Source organism: Bos indicus, chromosome 20 (genome assembly GCF_029378745.1).
Source record: "Bos indicus isolate NIAB-ARS_2022 breed Sahiwal x Tharparkar chromosome 20, NIAB-ARS_B.indTharparkar_mat_pri_1.0, whole genome shotgun sequence".
Lineage (NCBI taxonomy): Eukaryota > Metazoa > Chordata > Mammalia > Artiodactyla > Bovidae > Bos > Bos indicus.
Window position 1 is genome coordinate 34760718 of NC_091779.1, and position 16873 is coordinate 34777590.

The 16873-nt window shown below is 42.4% G+C and overlaps 1 pseudogene; it reads left to right on the forward strand.

Moving 5' to 3' along the window:
- Positions 1-866: 866 nt before the first annotated feature.
- On the forward strand, positions 867-1045 carry LOC139178078 (U2 spliceosomal RNA; annotated as a pseudogene).
- The last annotated feature ends 15828 nt before the right edge of the window (positions 1046-16873 follow it).

The window sequence follows — 16873 nt, forward strand, 5'->3', positions numbered from 1 at the left end:
TTGATCCCACCCCCATTTTAATGTCCCGGGCAGGTCTTCACACAGAGCTGAAAGGTAGCCATACACTGTGGTCAGGAGAACAGTGATAAATAGAAGGATCCAGGGAGGATCTGGAAGGTTGGTGTATGTTTGCTTGTTTGGTGTCTTTTAGTTTTTCCTTGGGCTTCCCTGGTGGCTCAGTGGTAAAGAATCTGCCTGCCAATGTGGGAGACATGTGTTCGATCAAGAAAATCCCCTGGAGAAGGAAATGGCAACTCACTCCAGTATTTTCGCCTGGGAAATCTCATGGACAGAGGAGCCTGGTGGGCAACAGTCCATAGGGTAGCAAAAGAGTCAGACACCACTTAGCGACTAAACAAAAACAACAAAATTTCCCTTGCAGAAGATTCTTGCAGAGCATTCAGCCTAGGAAGTCTTTTGATTTCACCACATGGCAGAATTCTGCATAAACTCCACTTACTACAGTAAAAAGAAGTCTATCTTATGTATTCACACCATACACATGATATAGCTATATATCATACCATATACCCATCTCTCTCTCCTATTTATATTTGTTTATAGGAAAATGAACCCTAGCCCTAAAAGTCCTTCTGTTTTCTTTCTTTAATTTTTTGGGAGGGGAGAGTAGTTTGTATCCTTTCAAAATATCAAGTTGGTCCTTATTTGCTTCTCTCAGCAAGACCATTCACAACTCAATAATGGGAAACACAGTCACAGAACAAGAAAGAAAAGAAAAATTAAACTCAGGAGAAAAAAATATGGATTCATAAGACCAAAACAATAGGCATTCTAAAACAACCCAGCACTGATTAGGTGCAGCAGGAAATAGGGCTGGAATAATGGCTCAAGAATTACAGGAAAGAATCCCTTCCAGGTCTTTTAGCTAAGAGCAAGTATAGTATCTGTTCTTACCAGCTGTATCATCTATCTGAGGACAATACAGTAAATGGAACAAATTTTTGGAGCAGGGAATTGGAATAGGAGCTTACTTAACTTCTCTCTACACATACACCTGGTATTCTCCAGAAATGGTGCAACTCCCTGTCATAACAACAGTTGCAAAATGTAGATTTTGCCTTCCTCACATTTTTTAATTTCTTTGTTCCTCTTCAGCACTTGCAAGTGAGGTATTAATTTTTCTCTGGAGGTTTCATGCAGCTTTGGCTCCACCCACTATACTGTCACAGGGAGGATTTGGTTTCTTTTTCCTCCCTTTTTGGCCTCACATCTGTGACTTGGGGGCTTCCCAGGCAGTACTAGTGGTAAAGAACCCACCTGCCTACAGATGCAAGAGATGTAAGAGATGAGGATTTGATCCCTGGGTGGGAAAGATCCCCTGGAGGAGGGCATGACAACCCACTCCAATAATCTTGCCTGGAAAATCCCATGGACAAAGGAGCCTAGGAGTCCACAGTCCTAAGGGTCGCAAAGAGTCTGACCCGACTGAAGCAACTTAACATGCACGCGTGACTTGGAGCCCATGGGTTGCTTTCTTTTGAGTATGGCATTGACCTCCATGGATTTTTAACCAAGTGTTTGGTGAGTATCTTCATTATTACCACCCTTTGGTTTTATTTGGTTTAGTTGCTAAATTGCATCTGACTCTTGCTGACCCCATGTACTATAGCCTGCCAGGCTCCTCTGTCCATGTTATTCTCCAGGCAAGAACACTGGAGTGTGTCACCATTTCCTTCTCCAGGGGATCTTCCCAACCCAGGAATCGAACCCGGGTCTCCTGCACTGCAGGCAGATTCTTTACTGACTGAGCTACGAGGGAAGCTCTCTGCCACTGCTCTCATTGACCCAAGGCCTTTATTTCAGTAGCTCTCAGAGCAGCAGCAACCCCAAATCCAAGAATTAGTTTTACCCATGTTGTGTTAGATGGCATCTCTAGGTAACCAGTGCTTCAGCTACCTTCCAGGCTCCATGCTCTTCACCAATTCAAGCCTGACCATCAGATGTTTACACCTTCAATGGTCTGCCCCTTCCATCTTGCCCTTCTGGGTACCCTATGCCTATGGTCACAAGGAGCCAGGCTCTCCCAACCCTTTCACTTTTCCAGTCTCTTACCCCATAAGGCTCTCTATATTCTCTTGGACATCTTCTTCAACCCTGCTCAGAATTCTGAAATCTTGTTCTTCATCCACTCTATTCTCAACTTCCTTCTCTTAAAAAAAAAAAAAAGAAAGAAAGAAAAGAGTTACAGGAATAAAATATCTGAGAACCCTGTTTCCTTGGGGTTTTAGGAAGTATTTCTAATGAGCTGTTTTATTCATAAAATAATTCATAACAGTTTATCTGAACAGTGCCTGATAGTCTTCTGGAAAAAATGTCTAATTCTATCCCTTGACCCACAGGGGAAGAGCTTGCATGTCATAAAAATTGAAGGGAGGCTTGTGCATTTCTGGATCCAAGAAAAACAAGAGTGGCATTGATTAGTGTTGGCCCAGGTTTCCACCTTCTTACAGACAACACTAAGGTGCGTTTACTCATTGATGGCTTAGTAAGAGACAAGAGTTGAAGTCAGTGGTAGTTTAGAGGAAAAGCTCAGCCTCCAGCCCATTACTAGCTGGGTGATGGCAACAAAGTCATTTAACCTCTCTAGGCCTCAGTGTCCTTACTTTAAAGCAAAACTGATACCAGCCCTAACCTCATAGGAGTTTTATGAAGATTCAACAAGCTAATGTTGATGTGGTGACCACGGTAAAGAACTGCTCATCTTTTATGTTGGGTGAATTACTGATGAATAACCCCAGCTTTTGTTGTTTGGGACCCACTATCATTTATTCCCACAAGGCTGCTCCCAGTTAACAGTCAAGCACAACACTGGCACCAATGCAGATCACTTGAGCTATAAGACCTCTGGCCCACAAAGGTGACTTTGGCTTAAAGACTCCCATTGACTTGGCAGAACAGTTCTTGGAATTGCATTGCAGCTTGAAAAAATCTCTTCCTATCCAGTCTTCCATCCTCCCTATCTTCTTCCACAAGCGTCAGATAATCACTGTGGTAAGAAGACTCCTGCCACTTTCTTCAACCTCCTCTTGTTTACCTTTCACATGTTTTTACCCACAATAAGCCTTTTTGTTTTTATCCAATCTTAGTGTATACAAACACAGTTGGTAAAAATCAACATCTAGTGTACAAAGATACACAAACATATACAGTTATCTCTGATATGTAGTACTTGCTCTGTAAATAGCACTTTTATTATTAACAAATAGAGTGATTGGTAGCATAAACTTGGGAATTCAGAAAAAGGAAAAATCATTTCAAACCAAGACATTCAGAAAGATTTTGTAGGTAAGATAGATTTAGAGCTAGCTGGAAAAATCTCTAAAGTAAGATTTGTTCAAGATGGGGGTCGAGGAGATAATAAAAGAAACACAGAGGGACTTACTCAGTGATCTAAGTGGTTAAAACTCTGCCTTCTAATGCAGGGAATGTGAGTTCAATCTCTTATCAGAGAACTAAGATCCCACATGCCATGGGGTGCAGCCAAAAGGAAAAAGAAACACAGAGAGTGGCTGGGAAATGGAGATGCTTCTAGATTGGCAGGAGTGTAGGGAACATGTGCTGCTGTAATTCTGTGCAAGTCTAGAAAAGTAGGTTGAGGATAAACTGGAGTGGAGTTGTATGAGTCAGTTGTGTTGTTATACCAAGCAAACCCCAAATCTCAGTGGCTTACAACAACAGACATTTGTTTCTCATTTGTGTTGCATATTGGTGGCTCTTATGGCTCCATATCATATGTCTTCTCAACTTATTCTTTGACTCAGCCTGAAAGATCTGTTCTTCCTTGAGAAACCTGGTTTCCCCAAGGCAAAGGACTGGCAGAAACATACGATGTCTTTCGAAGCTTCTGCCAGAGACAAGACCTATGTCATGTCTGCTCGTATTCTATTGCCCAAAATAAGTCATATGGCCACGCCTGACATCAGTAGAACAAGGGATACCCCTCCAACGCAGGAGACACTAAAAGTTACATTGCTGTGGATGAGGATATATAGTCCTCTCTCAGGAAAGAGGGCTAAATAGTTGATAACAAGAAATTGATCTACCACAGGTGAGAAATTATTCAGTTGACCATACATCAACATTTAATATCTTTTAGCAGGCCAGTGAGATCATCAGGGTTGCCTGGATATGAGATGAAATGAAGGAGTAGAGAAGAGAGTAAGACTGTATTGAACCAGGTAGGAGACACAGACAGGCAGGCTAATGTCATGACAGCTGGTATTGACTGTGGCTTCTCTTCTGGGACTCAACTCTCTTGTCTTTGTTCTGAGACCTACACAAGAGGATGGAGAGGAAAGTCACCTGTTAGGACAAGGAACAATGAAGTCACTTTCTAAGTATCTAGATAAAGAGGGGTGTAGGGCCAATTCTCAGGATAGGCCTCAGAAAACTGTGAAAGAGAAATCAGATTTATCTTCAGAGCCCACTCTCCTTGTACCTCTCCTTTCACAGGACCCCAGTTTCCATCCCTACGGAACAAGCCCCAGCTCACAGTGCTCTCCTTTGTCCCCAAGATGCCCAGGTGTCCCCACCTGTGATCCCTCACAGGCCCTCCCACACCCTCCCAAGTGACTCCCACTGCCTCTGGCCTGACCCTTCTGCTTCAACCCACCTTCTTCCAAGAACAACTTCCCAATCACTAATGTCATCCCATCCTCAGGGCCTGGCTAGGCAACTGGCTAGCTGTTCCCTTCAAAAACACAGTTCACTATAAAACATTACTTTACTACTAATTTTTTTTAATTTATTTTATTTTATTTTTTAACGTTACAATATTGTATTGGTTTTGCCATATATCAACATGAATCCGCCACAGGTATACACGTGTTCCCCATCCTGAACCCTCCTCCCTCCTCCCTCCCCATACCATCCCTCTGGGTTGTCCCAGTGCACCAGCCAGGTGGACAACTTCACCTCCAAAAAGCGGTCTCCTATATAAGCCAGTTGAAGAAGATATTCTTAAGCAAGGAAACCAGTTAGAAGCAGTTCTGAAACCAGATCACACAGGCAAGTTCTCAGTGTGTTAGCATCCTAGCACCCCATCTTGGCCCCTTCTTAGCAGACTATGTGGAGCGCATCACATATAATTTCTTGGTCTACACAGGGTACAGTTAGATGATGCCAAACATTGCCTTCTATTATCCTGCATATATGCGTGCATGCTAAATCACTTCAGTCATGTCCGACTCTGTGCGACTCTATGGACTGTAGCCCACCAGGCTCCTTTATCCATGGGATTCTCTAAGCAAGAATACTGGAGTCAGTTGCCATGCCCTTCTCCAGGGGATCTTCCTGACCCAGGGACTGAACTCTCATCTCTTACATCTTCTGCATTAGCAGGTGGGTTCTTTACCACTAGCACCACCTGGGAAGCCCATCCTACAAATGCATTTTAATGAGAGTAGCAGCTTCAGAGCCAGGGACCAAGGCCTGAACATTCCAGAACCTATTACACAGTATAACCTAATATAATGATCATGCTGTGTGCTACAAAACTGCTGAAGGGTGGTAGTTCTCTTGCTGTAATCCTCACACACATGGACAAACTTTCTAAGTCACTATTTTTGATGGGAATAGAAAGGAAGGTCATGCTAGAGAAAAAGGTGACTCCCTGATCTGCCCATGATCCTTCCTGGTGGCTCAGTGGTAAAGAATCCACTTGTCAATGCAGGAGACATGAGTTCAAGCCCCAGGTCAGGAAGATCCCCTGAAGTAGGAAATGGCCACCCACTCTAGTATCTTTGCCTGGGAAATCCTATGGACAGAGGAGCCTAGAGGGTTACTGTCCATGGGATCGCAAAGAGTTAGACATGACTGAGCGACTGAACAACAGACGAGCACCGGTTTATTAAGTATGTGTGGGCTCATCTTGAGATGCAGGATCCTTTTCATCCACCAGAACATCAGAGTGCTGGTTGAGACCATTCAATATTAAAAAAAATAAATCAATCAACTCAATGATTCTAACATCTGCCCCTTGGGTGAATAAATAACCCGGCACCTTCTCACCAGTGGAATCAGGTCACAGGGTAATCTTCAGTACACCATCTCCCACAGGCACAGAGGAGAGGCAAAAGCCTTCTCCCACCACAGCTTCCAGATTTTCCGCTCTCAACAAGCAGTGCGTCCAGTTGGACCTGAAAATACATCGCCTGCTGCCAGTTGCTCCTGAGCCACCTCTGAAGTAGAGGGCCAGCTCTCCACTGAGCAAGGCTGAAAGCAAGTCACTTGGAGGCCTGTTTCCTCCGCAGCCCCACTGCCACATCGGTGCCCCCCACCCCCGCCCCCGCCCCCGTGCCTGGGACTCCGTGGGACTCCTGGCACCAGATTCCCTTCCACAGCGGAGACGGTCAGTCACCGCTCCTACCACCGGTGAGTTAAAAGGCATCTGTTTATGAATAAATTTTGCCAAATGTGAGTGGAGTGCGGCGACGGAAGAGGGCAAGACAGGGAAAGTTGTGCTGAGAGAGACTGGGAGGCTTGGGGCTGACTTGGCAGATGACAGGTTTTGTTACAGATTTTTAAAATAATGTTGCTTTAAGAACAGAATAGAAAGCCAAGCCAAGAAACATCAACAGTAAGTTTTCTTCCTTTCCACCCCCCACCCCCACCCCCTCCCGCAAAAGATATGCTGAAGCCAGGTTTAATTTTATGTCAGGAAAGAATTCCCTCCTGAGACTTCCCTGGCTGTAGTTCAGTTGAGGATAATGTTTTCCAGCCATGTTTCCAGAGTCTCTCAAAGACTGAAAGGAAAACGGGCAATCTCGAAGCCTTTGCTTTGAAGCAGCAGGGGGCGCTGTTATGATAAAGAAACCGCGGGTGGTTTCTTCTTGGACGGAGGTGATGACTGAAATTCCGGCAAGGTTCTCTACCTTTTCTTTTCAGCACCAGGGAGTACCTAAAGAATAAAATATTTACAGATGCTAGCAAATTTTATGCCTCTGATTTTAATGCAAAGACTTCATGTTATATTTTACATCAAAAGGGAAGAAGTTCCAGCATCTGCAAGACATAAAAGTATTTCATGATTACTTCCATCACCGTGTAATAAAGCATATCTCATACAGTTATTGCAGTCCCAAAGTCCCCGATAGAAGTGGATGTTTAGAATTGGACTTCCAAGGCATAAAAAAGAGCCATTGTAACCACCTCGCCAAAATCCACCTACCCTTACCATATAAGATATATCAATGCTGCCCAGACTACTTCTGTCCAGTAATACTGGTTTTTAAATTATTGGGCCCATTTAAAAATTAAGGGAGAGGTTGGGAGGCCACACTCACTGATTATCATTAGAAACAATATTTGCTCTGTTTCTTACCAGGTTGTTTTAAGGTCCTACATTAAAACACACAGTGGGACTTCACACACAGTCAAGGAGTAAATGACTGTTACTACACATATACTGTACTACCTGTAACTGTGTTATTATGAATGTTAATGCATTTTAGCTAATTCTCATGGCCCCCTACCTCTGATTACTTATTTCATTCTAGCATCAACAGAATCCTCATGCAGAAAACCTTCTGGAGCTAAAATTCTACAATATCTCATACACATTTCTGTGAGTGTTGCTTATACATTGTTAAGAATATCTCCAGGAGTAGTAAAATAGGCTTCTATGGGAGTTAGTTAAGGGAATGCTGAAGTTCAGGGAATGCTGAAGTTCAGGGAAACAGTCCCAGAGAAGAGGGAGGTGATGGGGAATTGGCTGGAACATAAAGGATTTAACAGGAGAAGAAGCATCATTCATGGAGGAAGCTGAAAAATCAGAAGACCTCTCCAAACATGTATATGGGTAATATAATACCCCCAAGGGCTTTCCTGATGTCTCAGAGGGTTAAGAATCTACCTGCAATGCAGGAGTCCTGCGTTTGATCCCTGGGTTGGGAAGATCCCCTGGAGGAGGGCATGGCAACCCACTCCAGTATTCTTGTCTGGAGAATCCCCATAGACAGAGGAGCCTGGTGGGCTACAGTCCATGGGGTTGCAAAGAGGCAGACAGGACTGAGCAACTAAGCAGAGTACAGCACATACGACTTCAAAGACTAATATTATATGGTGCAAGGAATTCTATTACAGCAGACTGCCTCAGATTTTCAGAGTGAATATGGGAGGATGACCTGAGAAAGCAAGAAATTGGTCAGAAAATAGACTTAGACTAATAAGGGACTGGCAGGAACAGAGTCTTCAAATAAGAACGATGCAATATATATATATGTGTATATATGTGTGTGCACATATGTGTGTGTGTATTGCTTATGGCAACCCCAGTATTCTTGTCTGGGAAATCTCATGAACAGAGGAGCCTGGTGGGCTGCAGTCCATGGGGTTGCAAAGAGTCACACACAACTTAGTGACTAAACAAACCACAAAAAACGGAGGTGTGAAATTGTTGAGGGAACAGAGACAGAGTTAAAAGTAGCTCAAACATGGCCTAGTCTTCCCTCAGAAGAATTGTGAGAGAAATTACTCTTAATATTCTCTAGTATCATGAAATACTTTGCATTTCTGCTCTAGAGAGAACAAACATATCAGCTATTTCCAAATATGGATGGCTTACATAATATATCTCCTAATATATGAATCAGCAGAGTTCTCAATGGTTCTGGAAAGTTTCAGATCATCCTGAAACTGGTTAGCTACTCATTCTAAACTGATCTGAGTAGGAGCTGCCATACATCTTCACTTCATTTTTATATTGTGAGCCCCTTTGGGTATTTCTGCACGTCCTCCATGGGTACCTCTGACCATGTTCTGATCCCCAGAGGGTTCAGTAGGGACATTAGTGAATGGTGCTACCTGTCAGATTTAGTGATTAATCAGTGAAGGAAGATTTGCTTTGATATCAGTTTGGGGTTGAATTTTGGTTGAACTTTGTGCACAGCGTCTATGAATTTAAATGAGTTTCCACATGAACCTACTTTAGAAAGCAGTGGTAACTCAACAAGAAACATAATCCTCTGTGTTTCTCAATCGTTCTTCCCAATTGTACAATATCAAGTATTAATTCTCTACTGGGTAGTAGGTTTCCTCTGGTATCCGAGGCAATGTCATAGTTTTCCAGTTGTTTTCAGATATTAAGGGCTTCCCTGATAGCTCAGTTGGTAAAGAATCCTCCTGCAATGCAGGAGATCCCAGTTCGATTTCTGGGTTGGGAAAATCTGCTGGAGAAGGGATAAGCTACCCACTCCAGTATGGCAACCCACTCCAGTACCCTTGCCTGGAAAATCTCATGGACAGAGGAGCCTGGTGGGCTGCAGTCCACGGGGTCACAAAGAGTCAGACATTACTGAGTGACTTCACTTTCACTTTCCAGTGCGCTTGGGCTTCCCTTGTGGCTCAGCTGGTAAAGAATCCGCCTGCAGTGTGGGAGACCTGGGTTCAATCCCTGAGTTGGGAAGATGCCCTGGAGAAGAGAAAGGCTACCCACTTCAGTATTCTGGCCTAGAAAATTCCATGGACTGTATAGTCCATTGGGTCACAAAGAGTCGGACGCAACTGAGCGACTTTCACTTTCAGATATTAAGCCGCAGTCCAGCCATTCATTTATAGTTTATCTTCACCTTCTACCCACTGCCAATCCAAGTATGAACTGGTGCCCTATCTGAGGCCTATTTCAAGGGTACCACCACCTTGTGTCCCCCTTCTAGGATTACCCTTCAGGGGTGTTGAGCTGAGAGGTGCACAAGGAATTGGAAGAACACCAAGCCAACCAGATACCACCATAATGTCTCTGTCCTCATGAGTGCTCCTTCTCTGGACACAGCCTGGCCATTGATGTCCACTGTGAGGCAGGCTCCAAATTCTGACTCTGGGGGCTAGAGGTATGAGTTCTTTGAGATCCAATGATTTGAGAAGTTGGAAATCCATTTTCAGCTCTTGTCACTGGCCATGTACTCCATTGTCTTCTGTAGCTGGAGTGTGGTGGGGAAACTGTCTTGGAATTGGGGCGACTCAACCTCAAATTCATTCAAACCCGCATCCACTTGACCCACAGAAATTTCCTTTCTTGGCCATTAAACTGGGTGCCCCAACACTGTCCCCTCCCTCTAGCCCTTTCACCAAGACTCATCTTCCCTGCTCCCATGATAAATTCAAGTTCTTTTCCTCAGCAAATGCCCAGCTGGAGGACCAAAGGATACAACAGTCTTTATGAATAATTCTCTTAGAATCCCTAAGGAGGTTTTTAGGGATAAAGACCAGGTATCCCGATTTCCATTCCCCATGAGAAGGGAGTTGCCTCTCATCTCATACACACTCTATTCTACTGACCCTTGGGTTTACCTCCTCACTCCCTAGCTGCCAGTTTTTTAGCGTAGCAATGTAGCAGAGGGCTTCCCAGGTGGCTCAGCGGTAAAGAATCTGTCTGTAAAGCAGGAGACACAGGTTTGATTCCTGGGTCAGGAAGATTTCCCCAGGAGAACGATATGGCAATCCCTTCCAGTACTCTTGCCTGGGAAATCCCATGGACAGAGGAGCCTGGCGGGCTACAGCCTTTGAGGTCGCAAGAGTTGTACATGGCTTGGTGACTAAAGAACAACAAAATGTAGCAGATGGAGGCTGGTAGTAGCTGGCCACACTTATCACCTCTTAGGAATGTTGAGTCTGACTCCAGTGTCTGTCAGTGCAGTTACTGAGTTCTTTCTCTGTCCTTTCCCTTGAATCTTAGTTGCCAATCTCGGGTGTCCCACTGATAGAACAAAATGGAAGTAAACAAAGTTCTTTGGAAGAAAGAAAATATAGAGTAAACATAAATACTTAGGACAGCTATTTGGAATCATTTGGGCCATTCTTAAGAGTTTTCATTATTACCTATTACAATAGCTTCATTTTCATTTAACCAATAAGAACCAAATGTTTATCACAAGTCAGACATAATGATAGACTTTGACACTGCAGAAGAGAAGACATAGCCCCTGCTCTTTCAGAGTCCTTCACTATTGTGTAATATTTACAACACAGCATCCTGATGCTAGTGTGAAGATAGGTTAAGGCCGCTAACAGCAGACAGAGGACATGCTTCTCCAGAAGTCGGGGTAGATTTCAAAGAAGAGACATTATCTGATGTGGCTCTTGAAAAATGAAAGCCATCAGTCATTAGGTAGGAAAAAGAAAATAGGGGAAAACATCTCAAAGAGAGATAATGATGGCATGTGCAATGACAAAGACTCAGCACATATGCCTTTGGAGGGTGTGCTAAGTCGCTCAGTCATGTCTGACTCTGTGGCTCTATGGACTGGGGCCTGCTAGGCTCCTCTGCCAGTGGGATTTCCCAGGCAAGAGTACTAGAGTGGGTTGCCATGTCTTCCTCCAGGGGATCTTCCCCACCCAAGGATGTTCCCCAAACTCTCATCTCCTATGTTTTCTGCAATGGCAGGTGGATTCTTAACCACTAGTGCCACCTGAGAATCCTTTGGGGTGGAGTGACGCCAAAAGATGGGCCTAGCAGAGCCACTTGAATCTAAACTGCAGGTGGCTTTAGATTGTCTGTTAAGGAGTTTCGGGTTTTTCTGCATGTGAAATGGGGAATATCAAAGGTTTTAAAGCAAAGGGCCAACTCAAAGAATGTCGTGTTCATAATAAGTCTCTGACCTCAAAGTAGACTAGGATAAGAAAACAAGGAGTTAGGAAACAGTTGTGATCACCTGGGGGGAATTGAGTGCCTGAACTCTGTGTGCAGTGTCAGGAAGAAAGAGAAGGAACAGATAGGAGAAAACTTTCAGAGAAGAATGGAATTGAGAATGACTCAGTGATTTTAAGCTTGGGTGTCTGGGTACATGGAAATAGTCTGCTAAGATAAGGAGGAGCACAGGAAGATCTGGCTGAGGAGGAGATAAGGGTGCAGTTGGGGACATGTTACACTGGAGATGAACTGTGGGAAAGCTAGGAGGTATTTGGGCAGGAGTTCAGGAGAAAAGTCTAGGTTAAATGTGGGAATAATTGGTGAGCAGACGAGGCTTGAGCCTAGCTGAGTGACTGTGAGAATATCCAGTGAGAATATGTAGAAAGAGAGCAAGATGCAAAGGATAGAACATTTAAAGGGCCACAAGGAGTGAGAAGGGAGTTCTGGAAAAGGGGTAAGAAAAAAATCATTAAGAGAAGAAATCAGGACACAGCCTCTCTCAAAAGGGAAGGCCAGGGGAATGTCAAACAAGACAGAAGTAGTTCCAGTGTTAGATGTTAGATAAAAGTATGCAGAATAAAAACCAAAAAGAAATGGTTATGAGATAAAGAAATTGCAAAGTACTGGGGTGATGCTAACTTTAAGCAGACCATGTTTTTCTTATGTTTAGATAATTGAAAGGAATATCTTAAAATAGGTGTTTTAGAGAACTTTTAGCTGTCTCTTGGATCAGAAATCTCTGGAAATGCTGATTTTTCCATAGACCATGAAATGTGCTTATATCCTTACATTTTTTTCTTTAGGATAAACATTTTTTTAGCAAATAAGCAAAAAAAGGCATTTTTTCTGTTTGTTTGTTTTGAAGGGGTAAACTATATATGAAAATGGCCATAACTGAAAGAGTTGGAAGTGATAACAGCAATTTTTCTCTGTAGGAAAGGAAATAAGTTAGATTCAGGAAAAGTAGCTTGCTGACAAGGCAGTCAGTCACATGGCTCCCTGAAGGAAGTTAAGAGACTGGTTTTTTAAGGTCATAGTTCTATGAAAAGTGCAGTTGAGGTTCACATGAATAAAGTTTTCTTTGGTTATAATGAGTGGACGGTCAAAAAAAAAAAAAAAATCCAGCAGAAACACAAAAGGCTGAGGTAGTAATGCCTCTCTCCATTCTACAAGCTTAGAAATGTCAAGTCAGATTATTTGCTGAAAGAGTAAACATCTTGAAATATGGTAAGAAAATGCATAAGTAGAATTTATTTAACATTCTATTTCCATTCTCTGCATGTAAATGCATATTTTCTTGAACAAAACATCAAAAGTAAAACTTTTGCAAAAATATAGCATTCTCCTTTTGTGAAGTCTTGGATCAAAGGCTCATCATATAAATATACATTATGTTTTCTTATATTCGTGTAATTCCCTGGTGGCTTAGACGGTAAAGCGTCTGCCTACAATGTGGGAGACCAGGGTTCAATTCTTGGGTTGGGAAGATCTCCTGGAGAAGGAAATGGCAACCCACTCCAGTATTCTTGCTTGGAAAATCCCATGGATGGAGAAGCCTGGTAGGCTACAGTCCATGGGGTCGCAAAGAGTCGGACACGACTGAGCAACTTTACTTTCTTATATCCATAGATAACACATTGTCAAATAAAAATGATACCTTTAGGTTATTGCTACTTAAGACAGTATCTTGTGATATATATGGACTTAAAGAGGATGGAGGAGAAAGGAGATATTGATAAAATTAATTAAATGCCTACTGCAGGCATGTGCTGAAAATTCTGGTAATATTCATGACAAGCTCTGTGAGTTGTGTCCAGTGCTCAAAGAGTTTGGGTGTACTCCACTTTGGCACAGGTCTTCTAAGCTCCCCAAGCCTTACTCTGTTTATTCAGTCATAATGCAATTATCAAAGACGATGAACCCATTCTCATTTTGAGTCAGGGATAACTGGGATCTAAGAATAAATAGGGGCTTCCCTTGTGGCTCAGCTAATAAAGAATCCACCTGCAATGCAGGAGACCTGGATTCAATCCCTGGGTTGGGAAGCTCCCCTGAAGAAGGGAAAGGCTACCCACTCCAGTATTCTGGCCTAGAGAATTCCATGGACTGTATAGTCCATGGGGTCACAAAGAGTCGGACACGACTGAGTGACTTTCATTTCACTTCAAGAATAAATAGAGATGGACAAATTAAAAGATTATCTTGGCACCTCACTATGGATTGCTTTGTCTCTCCAGGTTTCATCTCTTGACTCTCTTTTGGAAAGCAAGCCTGTTTAATAGTCATAAAGACACGGGAGTCTACCTAGATAATTTGCCTTTTCCTTGAATTGTACATTCTTTTATAACCTCAGAGATTTATCTATGCCTGCATTCTACCCAATGTGGAATCTGTCTGACACTGTGAAGCATCTGAATCAAATATCTAGGCCTAATCACCACACAGACTTGAGTTCCAATACCAGCCCACTTTCACCAATTAGCTGTAAACTGAGGCAAGTTGGTTAACCATTTAAAGTAAAATTGGGATGATTAAAATTCCTTCTTTGGGGGACTAGTATCAAGACTAAATGTGATACTATTTTTTATAACATACTTGGTATAGTGCTCTGACCTTAAATGATAGTTGGGAGAAAAACAGACTGGGGTTCTTTCGGTTACCTGGAGCTTATCTTTTTTAACTATTTATTTTGTATTCAGGTATAGCTGATTAACAATGTTATGACAGTCTCAGGTAACATCAAAGGGATTCAGCCATGCATATGCATGTATGTATCTTCCCCCAAACTCCCTTCCCATCCAGACTGCCTGGAATTCGTATTTTAAATAATAGTCTTTCCCATTTTCAAAATGTCATCATGTTATAATGCCTTTCCATCGATCAAGCCAAAATCTATCTTATTCTTACTTTTTCCCACTAATTCTGTCCTCTGGAACTCCATGAAATAAATCCAGTTTTCAAATATTTCCATTTCATTCAATACTGAACTGTCCATTGTTGAGGAACCAAATGAGCAAGACATAATTTTAGGCTCAAATAATCTCAGGTAATAGAGGAAAGAAGATACATAGACAAATAATATACCTTCACAGTACACTATTTAAAGTGTGTAGGGGTCCAGAAATATACAGTGTGCATTCAATTATTATACAAACAGAATATGCATAAAGGACAGGAAGAAATTAATTATTGGAACACAAAGATAGAGATGAAGCCTGTGCTTGAAAAAAATTTGTGGGAGAGGAGTTGTGCTATGCTCTGAAGGATGTGTAAGACACAGGAGCATCCTGAAGGAAACTGCATGTGCAGAAACACGCAGGCAATGTTCAGAAAGCAAGGGGCCATGCAGTGGACAACAGGCATGACTCTGTGGTGTCAAGCGATATTGTGGTCTATATATGCACGAAACATCAGGGAAACCTGAACCAAACCAATGCTTCTCGTATAACTGTTATAGTTAGTAACACAGTCATCATTGTGTATTTTCTTCATCCATCAGTATTCACAATACAAAGCTAACATAGATAGTCACTGAAAATCATTCATGTTAAAAAAAAAATCTTACATGAAAAGTTCGGGACATACCAGGTCTAAGTACAGAGTAATGAGTAGAAGTGAGCCATTTTTTTTTTTTTTCTCCCAGCTGGCATAGTTGCCTCCCTTCCCCTTTCATTTATTCAAGGACACCATGCCGGAAATTTGCCCAGATTAACTTTCTCCTTACTTCTACAGCTTTCTCATTAACCAAACAGATATGCTGTGACTTCTCCCAGTCTGGAAAACAGTTCACCTCAACACTGCTTCTACCTCCAACCAACTACTTTCTACAGGGGGAAAAAAAAAATCTTAGGAAAGAAAATGGTGTATGTATATAGTTTCCATTTCCTGTTCGAGTTTTTTTTTTTCCCCTGTGGGTTTTGCCTTCAACACACATCTGCTGTCTGACTGCATATCACGACACGTACCACTACCATTCTAGCCCAAGGCATTGTCATGTCTTTTGGATCCCAATAGTTTCTGACATGGTCTTCCCATTTTGGGTTTTTTTGTTTTGTTTTGTTTGTTTTTTGCCATTAGTTTGCTCTACTTTATTTCCAACGTAGCATCTGGACGTGATTCTGCTCAAGCATATGTCAGATCATGTCATTCCTCTGCTCAGAACCCACTGAAGCTTTCCATCCCATTCAGAGTGGAGAGTGGCATTCTCTCCACAGTAATCTCTCAGGACCCATGCTCTCCAGCCTCATGCTTCCATACCATTCCTTGAGCTTCCCAGACCTGTCTCATTTCAAATAACTGTGTGCCATATGCTTACTTATCTGCTGGCAAGTTTTCTGTTTTCAGAATGATTTCTATTGCTTGTAATAGGTTGGTCTACAGTGAAAACTAGTTCTCTTTGTGATTTGAAAACACCGTCTACAAACTCCATTATTAAAACACATTTATTTTTTAAAGTGTATCCCTAATGCTTTACTAATTTTTTATCATGTGGACCCTTTTCAGCTTTCATCCTCTTAAATTATCTTTATTGTTGTGCATGCCTAACACCTCCCTTCTACTTGAAGGTCTCTCCCACTTTTTCTTCAGAAGTACTGGTCCTTGGAAATAGGTCCACCCTCCATGAGTGCTCTACAGTCTCAGTCACTAGATCGTCCTCTTCAGTTCCCAGCCCTTCGGCAGTTCACAGAATTCTGTCTTTGGTCCTCTGCTCTTTGTACATATTCAGTCTGGGAAATCTCATCCTTTCCCTAATGCAGATCTCCAACTATACACTGAGTGCTCCCAACCTGAACTCCAACTTCCCTCCTGAGCTCTGTTCCCAGTTGCCTTCCAGCCAGCTGTTTCAATACGTTCCAGTGTCATTTCAGACTTAATACATCCCAAATTGGACTCGTTAAATTTCTTTGCAGTTAGCTTTTCAAGCAAGTCAAACTGTCAGTAAATGCACCACTAGCCATCTAGACACCATTTTACAAATCTCCAAGTCCTTACTTCTCTGCCACATTCCTTTTCTTGCAGAGATCCTTAGAAGGCATCTTTCCAAGCCCGCAGTCTGCATCTTTGAACAAAACAGTGTGTGTAGCTTAACACAAATATATCCCTAAAATTAAAAGCTACTTTCTGTGTCCAACAGAACAGTCTTCGGCACCCTAAAATGATAGATGTGGATTCTGAATACCAAAAAATCTGGGTTTATAGTCTGGCATTGCCTTTTGTGGCTTTAGG